The 17788-nt window shown below is 39.8% G+C and overlaps 1 pseudogene across 1 annotated transcript; it reads left to right on the top strand.

The window, feature by feature from the left end:
- The first annotated feature begins 4572 nt into the window (after window positions 1–4572).
- On the top strand, window positions 4573–5124 carry LOC308552040 (apoptosis regulatory protein Siva pseudogene; annotated as a pseudogene). Its single transcript has one exon. The product of its transcript is annotated as an apoptosis regulatory protein Siva pseudogene (transcript).
- The last annotated feature ends 12664 nt before the right edge of the window (window positions 5125–17788 follow it).

The following is a 17788-nucleotide window of genomic DNA, read 5'->3' as shown; positions in this document are numbered from 1 at the left end:
ACAAACATCACATGATCTCACTTATATGTGGCATCTAAAGAACATAATAAAATGATGAACAAAATAGATTCAGTGATATGGAAGCATGGGTCAGAGTGACAAATCTCAGGGAAAGTGTGGGTGGGTGTGTGGGTGGGTGGGAGAGATTAACTGATGAATATATATACATAACCCATGCACACAGACAATAGTGTGGTAAAGGCCTGGGAGAGGAGTGCATGGGGGGGGGGGTGAGTAGAAGGGGTCAATGGGGAAAAAAGGGAACATCTGTAATATTTTGTACAATAAAAAATAAGTAAATAAATAAATATATAAGTGCTCCAATAAAGAAAAAAATGTCTCTACTACCCAAAGCAATCTATAGATTCACCACAATTCCTGGTAAAATACCAATGGCATATGTCATAGATCTAGAACAACTATTCCAAAAATTTACATGGAACCAAAAAAAAACCCAGAATAGCCTCAGAAATCTTGAGAATGACAAGCAAAGTTGGAGGTATCACAATACCTGATATCAAACTATAGTACAAAGCCATTATAATCAAAACATCCTGGTACTGGCATAAGAACAGGGATATAGATCAATAAAACAGAACAGAGAGCTCCCAAATAAACCCACACATTTATGTTCAATGACTATTTGACAAAGGAGGCAAAAACAAACAATGGAGTAAAGATAGTTACTTCAATACATTGTGCTGGGAAAATAGAATATCTTTAAATAGCAAAAGGGAAATGCTGAGCCAGAGTTCTATACCACTGAAATATGCTTCCAAAATGAAAATGAAAGAAAGACGTTCTAAGACAAACAATAGTGGATTATGCTTTATTTCTAGCAGAACTTCACTATAGGAAATACTTAAGGAAATTGAACGTAAGTTAAAGCAAATATTCCCAGATCATAGCGTAAAATGCAGAATCCAGAGAGGTGAGTGCAACATTTGGTGCTTCTTTTTAATGTACTACATTTGCTGATTTAAAAGCAATAGCTGAGAGACTAAAAACTTCAGAAGAAAGTTATGCCTGGATTGGATATAAATGGCCATAAAGAGTAATGGCTTTAGGCGTCCAACTAGGACCCTAAAAGACAATACCTAAGTGTAAAGATAAAGTTGACATAGATTCCTCACCCCAAAAAACTCAAAACCAGCTTTTGGAATCAAGTGAATTCTTATTTGCTTTAAAGTGAGTTGCATATGTCCTAAATGCCTCCTAGAAATAAAACGATATCCTCTCTGAAGAAAGATATCATTTCCAAAGTCTCAAATCATATCTTCAAAGTTTCATTAATAATCCCTGGATCAGAGAGAGACAAATAGGCAAACAAGAGATGAAAACTGATGAAAAAAAACAAACAGAAGAAAAACTGAATTGAAATAGATTCAGAGGAAATTCAAATACTGGAGTAATCAAGCACAGTTTTTAAAATAGCTATGAATTTTCTTAGTATTGAAAACTTTAAAAAGAATATTATGAAATTGCTGAAACAGAACAATATAACAAGTTATGAACTAAATAGGTGGAATTAATAGCACATAGACATAGCCAAAAAAGTTTGGTGAATTATAAATAAGAAGAAAATATCCAAACAGAGAGACACAAAGCAATAAAAATAACATAAAAGAACATATCTCATCTGGTAAACATTTTTAACATATATGAAATCAGAGTACTAGAAAGTGGAAGAGAAGAAATAGTAAAGAATTAATATTTGAAGAGATAGTGGCCTAGAATATTACAAAACTGACTAAAGATATCCACAGCTTCAAAGACCACTACAAATCAAAAGAGGAATAAAACAGAAAAATTATACTTTTGCTTCTCACATTAAAATGTTAAAAACAAAAGACATAGAAGCATGGCCAGGTGGCTCCGTTTTTTGGAGCATCATCCCATACACCAAAATGCTGCAGGTTCAGTTCCCATCAGGGCACACGCCTAGGTTGCAGGCTCTATCCCCAGTAGGGGCGTGTATGGGAGGCCACTCACCAAAGCTGCTCTCTCACATTGATGTCTCCTCCCTCTTTCTCTCTCTCTTTCTCTCTCTTTCTTTCTCCCTTCCCCACCCTTTTTCCTCTCTTTCAAAAAATCAATGAAAACATATCTTCAAGTGAGAATTAAAAACAAAAGCCATAGAGAGAACCTTAAAAATTGCCAGGAAAAAAATACATAATATCTTCAAAGGAAAAACAATGACACAGATAGCTGACTTCTTGAGAGAATCAGTCAAAAAGTGTATTAGTTTGCTAGGGATGCCAAAGTACCACAGACTGGGTGGCTTACCCAGAAATTTATTTTGAAGGACAGTTTTGAAGCATAGAAATATGAGATAAAGATGTCAGCAGGGTTCATTCCTTCATAGGCCTCTCTCCTTAGCTTCTAGATGGCTGTCTTCTCCCTATGTCTTCATGTGTTCTTTTTTGTGTCTGTGCCCAAATTTTCTTTTTTTTCCACTTTAAAAATTTTTTAAATTTTTCAATTACAGTTGACATACAATATTATGTTAGTTTCAGGTGTACAATCTAGTGATTAGATATTATTTAACTTACAAAATTATCAACTCGATAAATCTATTACCCACTGATACCATACATAGTTATTACCATATTATTGACTATATTCCTTTAGTGAGAACATCATCAAAGAGCTAGAAGACATAAATTTGAATTAGATAACATAAAAAAGTACAGGTCAGAACTGAAGAATACATGAATTGAAATGAAGAATACATTACAGGGAATCAACAGTGGAGTAGATGAATCAGAGGATCAAATCATAGGTTTGGAAGCTAAGGAATTAGAAAACACCCAATCAGAACAGCAAAAAGAAAAGAATCCCCCCCAAAAAGTTAGGATGGTATAAGGAGCCTTGGGGACAAGTTCAAATGTACCAACATTCACATCATGGTGGTGTTAGAAGGAGAGAGAAAGCAAGGAATTCAAAACCTGTGTGACAGAAATCACCCCTAACCTGGTTTAGAAAATAGACACACAAGTCCAGGAAGCACAGAAAGTCCCAAACAAGATGAACCCAAAGAAACCCACACCAAGACATATCAAAATTAAAATGCCAAAGCTAAAAGACAAAGAGAGAATCTTAAAAGCAGCAAGAGAAAAGAAGTTGGTAATCTACAAGGGCCCTCCCATAAGACTTTCAGCCGATTTCTCGACAGAAACTTTGCAGGCCAGAAGGGGTTGACAAGAAATATCCAAATTTATTTTCTTATAAAAATACCAGTTATCCTGGATTAGGGCACACCCCAATGCCTCATTTAATTTAATTACTTCTTTAAATACCTTATTTCCAAATACAGTCAAATTCTGATACACTTTGAAGTTAGTTAGGACTTCAACACAATTCAGCCCACTATAAAAATAGAAGACAAAAGGCTGAAACAAAATAATTGTCCATCTAGAGTTATAATACCTCCAAAAACTTTCTTTCAAAAATGAAGGTAAAAATAGACATTTTCAGAGAAAAATGAAAAAAGTAATCATCAGCAGCAGACTTGTGATTAGAAAATTCTAAAAGAGATCCTCAGGCAAGAGCAAAATAGTCTGAGATAAAACTAAAGAGAAGTAATGAGAAATAAAGAGTAAAAGAAAGGGTAAACAGTAGAAAATTAAATGAATATTGCCTTTAAAAAATTATCTTGACTTTCAACATTCAAAGTTTATATAGAATGAAATTATGTGACAACAATAGCTGAAAGAGTAAACCACAGTGAATAAAATTAAAATATTCTAAGGTCCTTAAATTATATAAGAAGTGATAAAATATATTTTTTATAGTTTAATAAATCAGGGATGCATGTTGTTATATTGAGTTACCACTAAATCAATTGTGAAAGAATAACTAATAGATCACAGTTAAGATAAATGCATATATAATATATTAAATTGCCTTCTATAGTGAAACAACAATTTAAAATGAAATTTAAGAAGGTATCATTTGAAATACCATCAAGCATCATCAGATACCTAGGAATAAATACAGTGAATGATGTGTTAGAACTCTATATAGAAAACTAAAAGTATTATTGAGAGAAATTAAAGACCTTAATAAATCGAAAGATATATTATGTTCAAAGATCAGATTATAAAGATTGTCTTTGTTTGCAAACTGATCTATAGATTACATATAATTCTATTCAAGATCCCAATAGATTCTGTGTTGTGAAAATTGACAATAAGACCCTAAAATGGGTATAAAAATCCAAAGGTCCAAGAATAGTTGAGAAATCTTTGAATGTACAGAATAAAATTGAAAGACATACTATGTTGGATACAAAGATTATAAAACTACAGGAACAGACATGGTCTAGAATTGGTGTAAAGATAGACCCATAATCAGATGAACAAAATAGAGTGTCCATATACAGCTACACACACCTACATCTATAGTCACCTGATCTGTAACAAGATTACACAATATTGCAATGCAGAAAAAATGGTCATTTCAATTAATCATGCTCGAGCATTAGGCTATTTATATGGAAGACAATGGAATTCAAGCTTTACCTTGTGTCGTTATAAAAATTACGTCCAAGAGCTCCCCGGGCCCGCGGCGATGCCCAAGCGGGGCTGCCCTTCGGGGACGCGGCCCGGCTGCAGCTCCAGGTCCGCAGGGCTGGAAGGAGCTGGGCCGCGGCGTGTGCGCGGAGCGTTACCGCGGGAGACCTTCGAGACCCGACAGCGCCTTTCTCACGGGGCGCAGCCTGCATGGCCCATGTGTGGGAGGGAGGCTGTGCTGTGGGTGACCTACCGGAGTCCCCGAAGCCAGGTCTCATGGGAGCCCCGCGGGCCCCGCGTGGGCAGATGCTGATCGGACCCACGGCCCACCGACCAGGAGCGGAGCCCAGGCCTGCGAAGCCCACGGGTCTGGGCGGCGTCCAGAGCCCGCTCCTCGTGCGCGCGAGCTGTGGGCGGGACAGCAGTGTGCGCAGGGTGAGCTGCCCTGTGCGGGGGGTGTGCGCACCTGCAGCAGCTGCGGGGCTGTGGCCTGCGCCCTGTGCGCCCCCGTGGACCGCAGTGACGGTCATGGGAAGGTGTCTGCGCCAGCTGTGCCGTATTCAGTGCTGAGGGCCTGGTGGGTGCGGCCTCGCCTGGACCTGACTGCTAGGTGACCTCACTGGTATCGGTGCAGAGGGACCTTGGCCGGGGGCAGCCTTTCTGTTTGATATTTGTACTCGTGGTGGCAATGAATAAATCCTATATATTTTGACCAGAAAAAAAAAAAAATCATGTCCAAATAGCTCATAAATCTAAATGCAAAAGATAAAACAAAAAGCTTCTGCAAAGTTGCATGAGAGCTTGGAATAGGTAAAAATTTCTTATATATAAATATTCTATCAATAAAGGAAAAGGTTTATAATTGAATTTAAATATAAGAGCTTTTCTTCAAAAGAAATCATTAAGGGAAAATCATAAGGTATTAAAATATATTAACAAGATATATATATATATATATATATATATATATATATGATTCATTTTCAGAATTTATTTTAAAAACACCCTAAAATTGCTAATAAAAAAATAGTCAATCTAATGAGAAATTATCAAAAAACTTAAGTAACCCCTTCCCAAAAGCCGATATCCAACTGGCCATTAAATATATGAAAAGGGCCCCGCTGGACGTGGCTCAGCAGTTGAGCGTTGACTTGGGATCCAGGCGATCGGGGTTCGATTCCCAGTCAGGGCACATGCCCAGGTTGCAGGTTCAATCAATGACTCTCTCATCATTGATGTTTCTATCTGTCTCTCCCTCTCCTTTCCTCTCTCTGAAATCAATAAAGAAGTATTTAAAAAAAACAAAAAAAACAAAACATTCTAAAAAAAAAGGAATGGTCTGCAGATATATCAGTTTTAAATATTTTTTTGGCCTGGAGACTTTTCATCCCTCCTATGTCTGTCCCCAGCCACAGTAAACTACTATCTTTTTACCTCCCGCCTGGCTTTCCCTCCTCTTTCTAGTGCTCTGGTATCTTTATTTTATTTTATTATTATTTTCTTTTTTTCTTTAAAAGGAGCAAGAATGAAAGAAAACAGGGCAACCAGATAGGAAAGTATTGAAGTGATTTAGCTTATAACAATTAAAATAACAATTAACGCTTACTGGCTATTTACCGTATGCCATGTGCTTACTATGGTTACCTCATTTAATCCTCATAACAATCCAATAAGGTGATGTTGCCATTTTACAGATGAGAATACAGGGTACCAGTGATATTAAGTCCAGGTGAATGAGGATTGTGGCTTGAACTAGAAAAGTGATACTGAAGATGTACAGAAATAGATTCAAAACATATATTGGAAATAGAATAAATAGAAGTTGAAAATGGTATGAATACATGGGATGCGGGAGAAGTCAAGTGTCCAGACTATGAAAATGGATAAATGGATATATCACTTAATGACATGGGATACTAGAGGAGAAGAATTTGGGCATGGAGGGAAAGATTAAGACTTTGGTTTTTAGACATGTTATACTTGAAATTTCTTAGAAAAAAAATTAAGCTGAGATTTCAAGCAGACAGGGGCTATTTAGATCTTGAGCTGAAAACAAAAGTAACAGGCTGGAAATAAAAATTTTTAAGTCATCAATATACAGGTGGAATTTAAACTTAGGGTGGAAAGCGAATAATAAAAAGAACAGGACCTAGGATTGAACCGAAATATTCCATCTTACTCCATCGAACATCTCCTGCTATGATCATCAATTACTTTGGTTTCACCAGGCTTCTCAATCCTCATTCAACTTTACCTTTCAGCAGAATCCAACCCTACTGATTCTTTCATCTCTTTTACAAGACTTGTCTTCCTCTATCCAGTTATTAAACGCCAAGAATCCCTCAGGGCTCCATTCTCGGTCTCCTTCCTTTTTAGCACTATACTCTCAAGCAATTTCACCCAGATCCGTAGCTTTGATTACCATCAGTGTGGCGGGTGACATATATACATTCATCTGTATGCCCAGCCCAGAACTCTCCTTGGAGCTTCACCCCAGTATTTCCAACTGTCTACTTGACATCCTCTCTTAGATATCTCTTCCAGTTAAGATACTTTTCAGATACTGTCACCCCCAAAAAAGGCATTTACAGAGCCAAATTTTTTAAAGAATTATCGCAAGACCGTTAAAGGCCCACTTTCCAAAACACAGGATTTTGTCACCAACTATTATTTCCTTTTATGGGCCACGAACGAAAAGCAAAACAGGTAAACTTGACAACCTGGTCTGACGGCTAGAGTCGGGGAGCAACCAAATGCACGACAAAAACACAACCCATGCCTTTTAGTGCGATGGTCAGGAGAGGAATGAGGGTGGGAACTGTCAAGAGGGAGAGAGTACCCCGTCCAGGCCTGATGGACGTGCGGCAGCCGCAACCTGAGTTCCCTTTAGAGACCGCAGGCCTCGTTAAGGGGCGAGTGCCGACCGCGACAGCCCCCAGCGAAATGGGGCAGGTGCCGGGGGTGGGGGCGAGTGACAGTCAAGACCAGGTCAAAGGAGGAAAGCCTAGGGAGAGACCCAAGCGGAGTAGCGGCGAGGTTGGGGTAGGTGGAGGGGATGCGGGCAGGCTGAGCAGCCGCGGGGCGAACTCCAGAGGACTGAGCGCCCAGGGCGCCGACCGCGGGGCGGGGGGAGGGGCTGGGGAAGCGGCTCAGGGGAGAAGCTCCCGCCCCGCTCACCTGGGCCCGGGAGCCCGGAGCCCGACGGGCCTGCGGGAAGCACGGAGTCCGCGCCAAGGGGCGGGAATGGGGGTTAAAGGAGGAAAGGACGCCGGCAGGAAAGAGAACTACAGCTCGCTTTCCCCAGTCGGGATGAGCGTGTGATGGCGGAAACTGTGACCACACGCACCACGCAACGCACAAGGCACGCACACTCGACGTGACCGGACGTGACCAGACCAGGCGCATGCGCCCCTGGCTCGGCCCCAGCACCCTGTGTGGTCTCCCCAGGGCAGCTCTCCCCCTCACTGACCTGGTATCTTTAGATTAAGAAAACACAAAATTCTGCCTGAAGCAAATACTCCCAAAGGCATATTTATAAGAGTACATAACATGGTTTGTCTTTATTTTATCTTGGCTATCCAACCTTACACAAATCTCACTGATTAATTTTTATTTACTTTAGTGACTGATTTTTAACTCTTAATTCGGGTTAATGTTCATTTTTTTATGCCTGAGATTGAGCTAAACTATTTTCATATAACATCTCATTTAACTCTACAATGATCCTATGAAATAGGTATTTTTATTACCCCATTATATGGGTAATCATACTAAGGTTTAGAAAGGTTAAGACTTTGATAAAGATATTACATCTTATAAATGTAAATCCAGGTACCCCAACTCCACAGCTTGAGCTCAGAGCCACTATGGGATAGTGCTTCCACAGACTCCATTTTCTTAAATATTCTGAGTCCAATTTAACCAGTTCTTTTTAAAAAAAATTTTTAATTTTTTATTGATTTCAGAGGGGAAGAGGGAGAGAGAAACATCGATGGTGAGAAAGAGTCATTGATCTTCTGCCTCCTGCATGCCCCCTGCTGGGGACTGAGCCTGCAACCCGGGCATGTGACCGGACCAGGAATCAATCTCAATCTCCTAGGCTGATGCTCAACCACTGAGCCACATCAGCTGGGCTGACCAGGTCTTGTTACTTAGGGTCGCACCCTGGCCGCCAGTGGCTGTGGGGAGGCAGTCACTCTCTCAGCCTTTGCTGTCAGTAGTCAGTCCTGCTGGCTAGCAGCTTGGCCTTCCTACCATCCTACTTTCAATCTGCAATAAGCTAAGAAATATGACCACTTTTTTTTTTTTTTTTTTGAGGAGTGATCTGGTTTGCTTTTTAATACTTGACTTGCTTTCTGGATTATTAAATTTATAAAACTGCACTGGAGGCTTGGGGTGGGTGCAGGTCTCAGGAGCCCGGCCCCTCCCCTCCTTCCTCTGGGGGCGGAGCTGCCCCCCCCAGGGGCCCTGTGGTCAGTAGGCTCCGAGGCTGAGGTGCGGGGGAGGTGAGGGGCCCCCGCCCTTCCAGTTCTGAGGCACAAGATGGTGGCTCTGCCTCCTCCGACCCTAAACTGCCTGGCTGCTGCCCTCACCCTCCTCACCCTCGGCCCAGAGGGTCTCCCAGGACCCCGGGGGCACCCACAGAAGCAGTGGCCAGGTGGCGGGTCAGGCCGCGGTGGAAGGGGTTGCGGGGCGCTGGCGGAGGTGGGCGATGCGGGCAAGGAGATGGACTCCCGGGGGTGGTGTTGCTGGCACCAGGTAGAGGGGCGAGGCCGGGAGCAGGGGCCCGTGGGGAAGGGGGAGAGCAGCAGGAAGGTGCAGACAGGAGCCCCTGGACCGCAGCCCCAGCCCCCAGGGTGGACGGACAGGAGGGGGACCCGCCAGGTACAGGCCCCGCAGAAGCACCACCAGCTGCAGCGCCAGGTCGGCCACGGAGAGCGGGGTGGGGGGTGCGGGGTGGGGGGTCCGCTCCCCGCAGCTCTCCATCTACGGGGGGGATCGCAGCGGGGACACAGCGGCGCTCAGGGCGGGGTCGGCCCTCGGGCTGCAGCACCGGGCAGTGTCCCAGCCCCTGAGGGGTGGCCTGAGGAGCCCTGGCTGTCCCCTCCTCCTGACCTCCTCCTGGGGCGGGGGCTGGACGGTCCGTAGCTGGGTCCATGAGTGACACCCAGGCAGAGCAGGGAGCCCAGCACGGGGAGCAGGAAGGTGCGGGGCAGGAGGCAGCAAACTTCAAATGCCTGAGAGCGTCTCTGTAACAGCATTAGCTTCGTGGAGAATATTTCAGTGGCTCAGAGGCTTTTCTCTCTTTTTTGTTTTACAAGCCCTTTGCAGTGTTCCCAGATGAGTGAGGCTAACAGACACCAGGGAAATGACTAAAAGTTACTTATCAATGTAAATTATGTATATTATGAGGTTTTTCTGTATTGACACACTATTTACTCCCCAAGAACACTAAAAAGAAGGTACAGAGATTGTGAGGAAGAAGGAAGTGTGAATTATGTAGGTGTGAATTTTATTCATCTGTGTTACCATCCCTGTCAATACAATCAGTGAGAGTTAAGTAGGAGAACCCTGCCCCCATCTTAGGGAAGAAAACCTTGACCACCAGAAAAAACAAGTTACTTCATTTTCATTTTCTTCACCCACTTGCAGGCTAAGAGCTCTTCTTACCTTACTGAACTGTCCGACCACATGCTTCAGAATATTGGAAGGAGCATCATAGAGAAAAGGCTCAAGGGCTGGTAAGTAGGTGCATTTTTGTAAGATACTCTTTAGGGCTTTTTTACTTGATGAAAACACAAAGCAAAATACATACCAAAGTAAGCAGTCAGTTAAAGCTTCACCAAATTCATGTCTCATGTTCCTGGAATTTGAAAGCAAAATCAATTTCCTGGTTTAAGCTACAGTTGTTTCATTTTTAAAAAGAGTTGTCAGAAAAACTGTCTTACATTGATTTTATCATAGAATAAATACCCTGCCAGTTGTCTTTGTGTCAAATTTTAAAACATATAGTGTATTATTGAGCTCTTAAAATACCTATGAGGAAATTAAAATTAGAAATCATAAAGCTACAGACAAAATTAATATGTATTACATTTTATTAGAGTAAAAACTTGTATATGTGAAACGGTGAAATAACTAATCTCCTATTCCTTCCAATCAACAAATGAGAAAATACTTAGTTTAGTATAGAAAGCCATTATCAGGCATTCTGTGTTCTCTGTGGCTTATAGGTATGTAGTCAGGAATATCCTACTGTGTGCATTATTCAATGAGCATTTGCAGATATGCTGCTATAGATCATGGGTAGAAATTGCCCCACTCACAGACAGAAGCACAACAGAATCTCTTCAACTGTAGAGGAAAGCTCAACAATAGCGAGTGTATCACTCACAAGCAAAAGAACAGGAACCCGCAGGTCCCTTTCCCACCATCCCCCAGCACTCTGTATTTCATGGTGACACCACAGGGTGCTGCCCCCTGCCAAAAGTGTGGCTGAAGAAGGGCTCTGATGTGACTGGTGCACATCCCTGCAGCCAGCTCTAAGGCCAGGGCTGGTTGTGATTCTGTTTCCTTGTATTAAAGTCAGCCCCCTTCACTTTGGAAGGCTTCACAATTGGGTTTATCTACAGCTGTTTCCACTAGAAATCCACATCTGCTTGTGTGCGTGTGGTTTGTGCTTCAGGACCGCCTGACAACCGTTCCTCTGATCACCTGTTCTCTCTCTGAGGCCTTAGCTGACCTGATCTTCTGGAATCTTGCTATTCAACAGTTAGCGATGCTCTTGAATGTCAAGGAGCATTTTGATTTTCACACCATGAATTCTATAGTTGATAAATGGATTCTGCAAAACCTTTCATCACATTTCTGCTCTCTAATAAAGGAACTCATGAATTTATGGTTTCCCGGAGAACCAGACTAAGCAGTCTTGTAATCTCTTATCTCTTGACATAAATTTGTGTCTCAAATATTGTTTTATAAACTAGATTAAATAAAACGAGTTAAGTAATGCAGCCCAAATTTTTCCACCAGTATTATAACAAGTTGGAACTAAACTCTCAATTCCCATCACACCTAGTTACCTTTGTGATGAACCATCTTAGGATCATGGTGACTTCAGCAGGTCAACAAATTTAACTTCACTGGTGACAAGGTCAACTAACAGTATAGCAGAGATCACATTCACTGTGCCATGCAGGCAGCCGTAATCTAACAGTTCCAAATTGGTGATATACTGTCAAGTTATTAATCAAGAATCCTCTAATTACAGGGTTAGAGCTTCGAATGACACTAAAAATTCACTGAGCTTTACTATCCTTTGTCAAGAAATAAACTAGATTTATGACTATATATACTTCTATATTAGGGATGTATGTCATGGTTAATAATCAGCTGTATTATCCAGCATGAAAGGAATATCAGAATAGTAATTAAGATTTTGTTTACTTGCCAATTTCTGGGTTTAAGATTTTTAACATCTTTATTGAGATACAAGTTACCATAAATTCATTCATTTAATTCATTCAATGAATTAAATTTACAGAGTTGTGTACCATCAATACAATCTTGTTTTAGAATCTTTTCATCATCCCAGAAAGAAACTTCATGCCCATTTGTAGTCATTCCCTATTCCCTTAGCCACTTATCCCCACCATTCCCAGGCAACTACTAACCTAATTTCTGTCTATAAATTACACTTTTCTGGACAATTTATATAAATAAAATCACATGATGTGTGAACTTTGGAGTCTGGCTTTCTTCACTTAAGTACAATGTTTATGAGGTTCATCCATGTTATAGCATGCATCAGTACTTAATTCCTTCTATTGTTAATAGTATTCCATTATACATGTTTACCACATTTTGTTTATTCATTCACCAGTTGGTGGACATTTGGATTGTTTCCATTTTGGGCTATTATGAATAATGCTGCTATGAAGATTCATATACAAGTCCATTTCTCTTGGAAAGAGACCTGGGAATGGAGTTGTTGCATGTTGATGGTAAATTTATGTTCAACATTTTGAGAAGCTGCCAAACTGTTTTCAGTGTAACTGTAACATTTTACATTTACAATAATGTTAAGAAGGTTCAAGATTCTCCACATGATGGCCAACACTTATTTCTGTCTATTTTATTAATTATAGTCATTCTTGTGGGCATGAAGTATCATCTCATTATGGTTCTGATTTGCATTTCCCTAGTGACTAATGATGTTTGACATATTTTCATGTGCTGATTGGCCTTTTGTATATCTTCTTTGGGGAAATTTCTATTCAAATCTTTGCCTAATGTTTGGGTCACTTGTCTTATTATTTCATTGCAAGAGCCCTTTATATATTTTGAATACAAGTCCTTTTTCAAATATGTGATTTGCAAATATTTTTCCAAGTCTCTTCATTTTCTTCTCAGTGTTCTCTTTTGAAGCATACAGGTTTTTAATTTTGATGAAAACCAATTTATCAGTATTTTCTTTATCACTTGTGCTTTCAGTGTCATATCTAAGAAATAGGTGCCTAATCCAGGGTACAAAGATTTACTCCTATGTTTTGTCTAAGAGCTTATAGTCTTAACTCATATTTATATATATGATCCATTTTAAGTTAATTCTGGTGTATGGTATGAAATAAGAATTGTCCCATTACCATTTGCTAAAAATACTATCCTTTTCACATTAAATTGCCTTGGCAGCTTTGTGAAAAATCAGTTGACCAAAAAAGAGTCAATTTCAGGTTCTCAATTCAATTACACTGATACAGATGTCTTTCTATAAGTACCACACTATCTTTATTACGGTAGCTTTGCAGTAAGTTTTGAAATTAAGCAGTGTAAGTCCTTCTTTTTCAAGATTGTTTTGGACAGTCTGGGTCCTTTGCATTTCCATGTGAATTTTAGAGTCAGCTTTTCAGTGGGGGGGTGGGAGGAGGGTAGCCACCTGGGATTTTGACAGAGACTGGGTTGACTATAGGTCAATTTGGGGAGTATGGCCATCTCAACGATATTGAATCTTCCAATCCATAAACATGGAATGCCTCTCTATTCAGATTTTCTTTAAATTTTTAAGCAGTGTTTTTTCAGTATCTAAGTTTTCTGTATACGAATCTTATACTTCTTTTGTTAAACTTATTCCTAAGTAATTTATTCTTTTTGATGCTACTGTGAATAAAACTATTTTCTTAATTTCACATTTGATTGATCATTATTAGCACATGTTTAATTTAAAAAATTAAGTACTGTTTCAGTTTCTCAAGGAAGGTGATGATAAACATATTATTTTCACAAAATATTTGTTGACATAAACTATCCATCATGGGATGATACAGACACAAATGGACTGAAGAAATGTCTGCATATATATTACGGTGGTAAGGATTTTAAGAGGGCTGTAAGCAGCCACAAAAGGTGAGGTTACACATCACTCTATGAAGCATTACTTTACATTAAGATCAAATGACCATTACCTTACATTACAATCAAATAACCATTACTTTATATTGAGGTCAAATGACCATTTTAAATTAATTTTGTTCATTTTAAATTTTGAATTTTCTTGTGCAAACACAAAATGTGAAATGATAGCTGTCAGTGGGTTCACTCCATTAGCAGAACAAGAACTTTTTCAACAGTTAAATGGTAACAGTATTATAGCAGTGTCATTGATGCTTCAAGTAGAAAATCATTTCAATAATGGCTGAATTTTTGTCTCTAGTTCATGGAGTCCAAGTAAAGCTTTTAAAATGCATTCTATCAATGGGAAAATGTATGACATGATAGTGAATGCTCCTGTAGATTTGTATAAAACATTCACCGCTGAATATTTTTATGGTGATAATACAAATACAAATTTTGGTATAGCTTTGCATTGAGGTTAAAACAATATTCTTATTAAATTAAGAAACCTATGGAGTAGCAATGCGATTGGAATTGATTGTGGTCCACACATAATTTGTTAAGCTATCAAGAAAATGTGCTATTCCTTTGCACATTAAAAGACACTATCAAAAGAGTGAAAAGACAACCCACAAAATGGGAGAAAATATTTGCAAATCACATATCTGATAATAGATTAATATTCAGATTATATAAAGAATTCTTACAACTTAACAACAGAAGACAAACAACCGAAATAAAAAATGGGCAAAAAACTTGTATATACATTTCTCCAAAGAAGATATATAAATGGCAATAAGCACATGAAAAGATGCTCAACATGACTAGTAATTAGGGAAGTGCAAATCAAAGTCATAATGAGATCCATTTCATACCCAATAGGATGGCTGTTATAAAAAAAAAAAAAAAAAAGGAAAATAGCAAGTGTTGTTGAGGATGTGGGACAATTGGAACCCTTTGCATTGCTAGTGGGAATGGAAAATGGTGTAGCCATTGTAGAAAACAGTATGGTGATCTCTCAAAAACATTAAATACAGAGTTACTGTATGACCCAGCAGTTCCACTTCTAGGTCTATATCCAAAAGAATTGCAAGCAGGGACTCAAATAAATACTTGTACCCTAATGCTCATAGCAGCATTATTCATAATGGCCAAAAGTTGCAAACAGCCCAAATGTTCATCCCTAGATGAATGGATAAACAAATGTGATCTATACATACGATGGAATGTTATTCAGCCTTAAAAAAGAATGAAATTCTGATACATGCTAGACATGGATTAACCTTGAAAACATTAGTTTAGCATTGAGCTAATAAATAAACCAAACACAAAGAACAAATATTATATGATTCCACTAATATGAGGTACCTAAAATAGGCAAATTCATAGAGACAGAAAGTAGGATGGAGGTTACCAGTCAGAAGGGTGAGGGGAAGTTGGAAACTTACTGTTTAATGGGTGCAGAGTTTCTATTTGGGATGGTGAGAAAGTTCTGGAAATAGTTCGCTCAACATTATGAATGTACATTAAAAAATTGAGCACCAAACTACTGCAGCTTTTGAAACTTTTAGCAATTTTTAATTACTGAAAACCAAGCACGTAACTAGAAAGGCATTGAAATATGTCCATAAGAGTAAGCAGGGGTGGAGGACTGAACAAATTAAATGAGGACAACTCACATGTACCAGATCTAACTTTTATATTGTACTATGAAACATACTGACATTTTTAATAGAGTTCTTAATTTTAATTGGATATATTTATATTCTAACTAGAAAGGAATGAAATTGAGAAGGCCTATAATTTTGCTGTAAATACATGTCACAAAAAAATTGAAAAAATCTGAATAGTCAACTTACTTTATAGCTTTGCTTATTAAAATATTTCCTGAAGAAAAGTATTCTGAATAGAAACACAAAGACAGTATATGTGGAGAATATTGAGCATAAATGCTTATGCATTTCAAAATGACAAAAACTAGAGTTGAGATGATTTCTCCTTTAGCAGACTTTGCTCTGAGCTTATTAGGTACCTCAGAATCTGTAGAGAGAATATTTGTATTAAAAACACATTCTATGGAGTAGAGTCTGTTGGAAGCGTCAACCACCAAATTTATTTAGCATAAAATACAACTTTGGTGAAATCTTGCAAGCAGTTTTACAAAACATATTAATAAGACCACATTAAAATATATGTTCTTCAGAAAAAAATACTAGGCCTGGCTAAAACTCTATATATGTGAATATGTACCAAGAATAGTTAATCTGTTTTTGAAAAAATATAGTTAGATTAAAAATTTGGGGTTTTTTAGAATTTTACTTTAATGTACATGGATATATGCTATTTTATCATTTTAGAAGGGATTTTATTTTTGAAAATCAGTTTTGAAAATCTTTGTATAGGTCTATCATTTTACCAGCCAATTTTACTAAGCCAATTTTGTGGTCAATAAATAAAGTTTTATTATCTTTAATGTAATTCTTCACTCTCAAAAGTGTCCGATTGGATGACTAAAATATACAGGGTGGGGCAAAGGTAGGTTTACAGTTGTCATTACGTGAAACACAGCTTATTCTGGGATTATTATTTATTAATTATTGTATTATTTTCCATACAAACAACTGTAAACCTCCTTTTGCCCACCCCCCCCTCCCCCGTGTGGTCGCTCTGCCTGTGACTTAGCGATTCTACTTCAGGGCTGGGACCAGCCAAAATGCACACATTGAGCAACATAAGCAACATAAGAGCAAGGATGCTCACAGCAGATTATTTGTTATAACTCCAAACTGGAAACAACGAAACAATAAAAAATAGAATGGATAAACAGATTTTCGGTCTCACCTATTGCTGAACTTCAAGATCAGCCGCAAGGCTTTCCGACAATTTTCCTAGGATTCCTGTGTCAGTCTAAGACACGCTAACCCCTTCCTCGTGCTTGTGAGAACCTCGAGGTCCACGCCTTTTCCTGCCTGTTCCTGACTGTGAGGTGGAGCCAGGCCTGACGCTGAGGGAGCTCAGCTCACTGAGCATCCCCGCTGGGGCCTCCCTTTCTTCCCAGGCCCTGTTCTAATTCTGCTGTTGGAGATGCCGTTTTGCAATGACTGGCCAGGCCAGGCTCCACTTTAGCCTTGGAGAGCTGGGGCTGGGCTTTGAGCATTTTGATGTCTCTCTTGATTTGGCTCAGTAAATAGAAGGAATAGGACAGTCTTGCCAGGAAGAATTTAAAATATCCTCACCAGATTAACCAAAGAATTCATACGCATATATGCACAACCCAAGGACACGGACAATGGTGGGGAGAAGGACTGGGGAGGGGGTGGGAAGGGGTGGAGTGGGTCATTGGGGAGAAAAAGGGACATCTGTAATATTTTAAACCAAAATAAACACACACACACACAAATTTCCTCACCAAGTGGCTCCTATTCTCATTTCTAACTCCGAACATGACCCCGCCTCTCACCCTTAAAAGGAACCAAGTCCGCAGCAGCAGCGGCCTCTGTTCCCCGCTGGGCAGAGACAAGATGATTTCCAAAGGCGGCTGGGGGGCGGGGCTGCAGGGAGGCTCCCGCGGCCTCCCCACGGGGCCTTGGCTGCCAGGGTGCTGCGGCCGCTCCCCCAGTCTTCGCTTACTGAGCAGTCCTTCTCTTTCTTTAACGTTCTATAATTTAAGATGAAAAACATTTTAGGGGTGACGTGGCATCCTTTTAAGAGATGGAAAAATTCAGGTGTGGAGAGGCGATGGGATTTGCATTTTCAGTATCCACTTAGTGGTAAAGTCAGGGCCCAGTGGCTGCATCCTGAGCACTTGCAGCAGCTTCCAGGAGCCAAGGGGCTCGCTGGCTCCTCAGAGGGCTCCACAAGGAGGCGGCCCCACTGGGAGAATT

The sequence above is a fragment of the Miniopterus schreibersii genome, assembly GCF_964146895.1.
Source record: "Miniopterus schreibersii genome assembly, contig: HAP1_SCAFFOLD_94, whole genome shotgun sequence".
NCBI lineage: Eukaryota > Metazoa > Chordata > Mammalia > Chiroptera > Miniopteridae > Miniopterus > Miniopterus schreibersii.
Note: the sequence above shows the minus strand (reverse complement) of the source record. Positions and strands in the feature narration are given on the sequence as shown.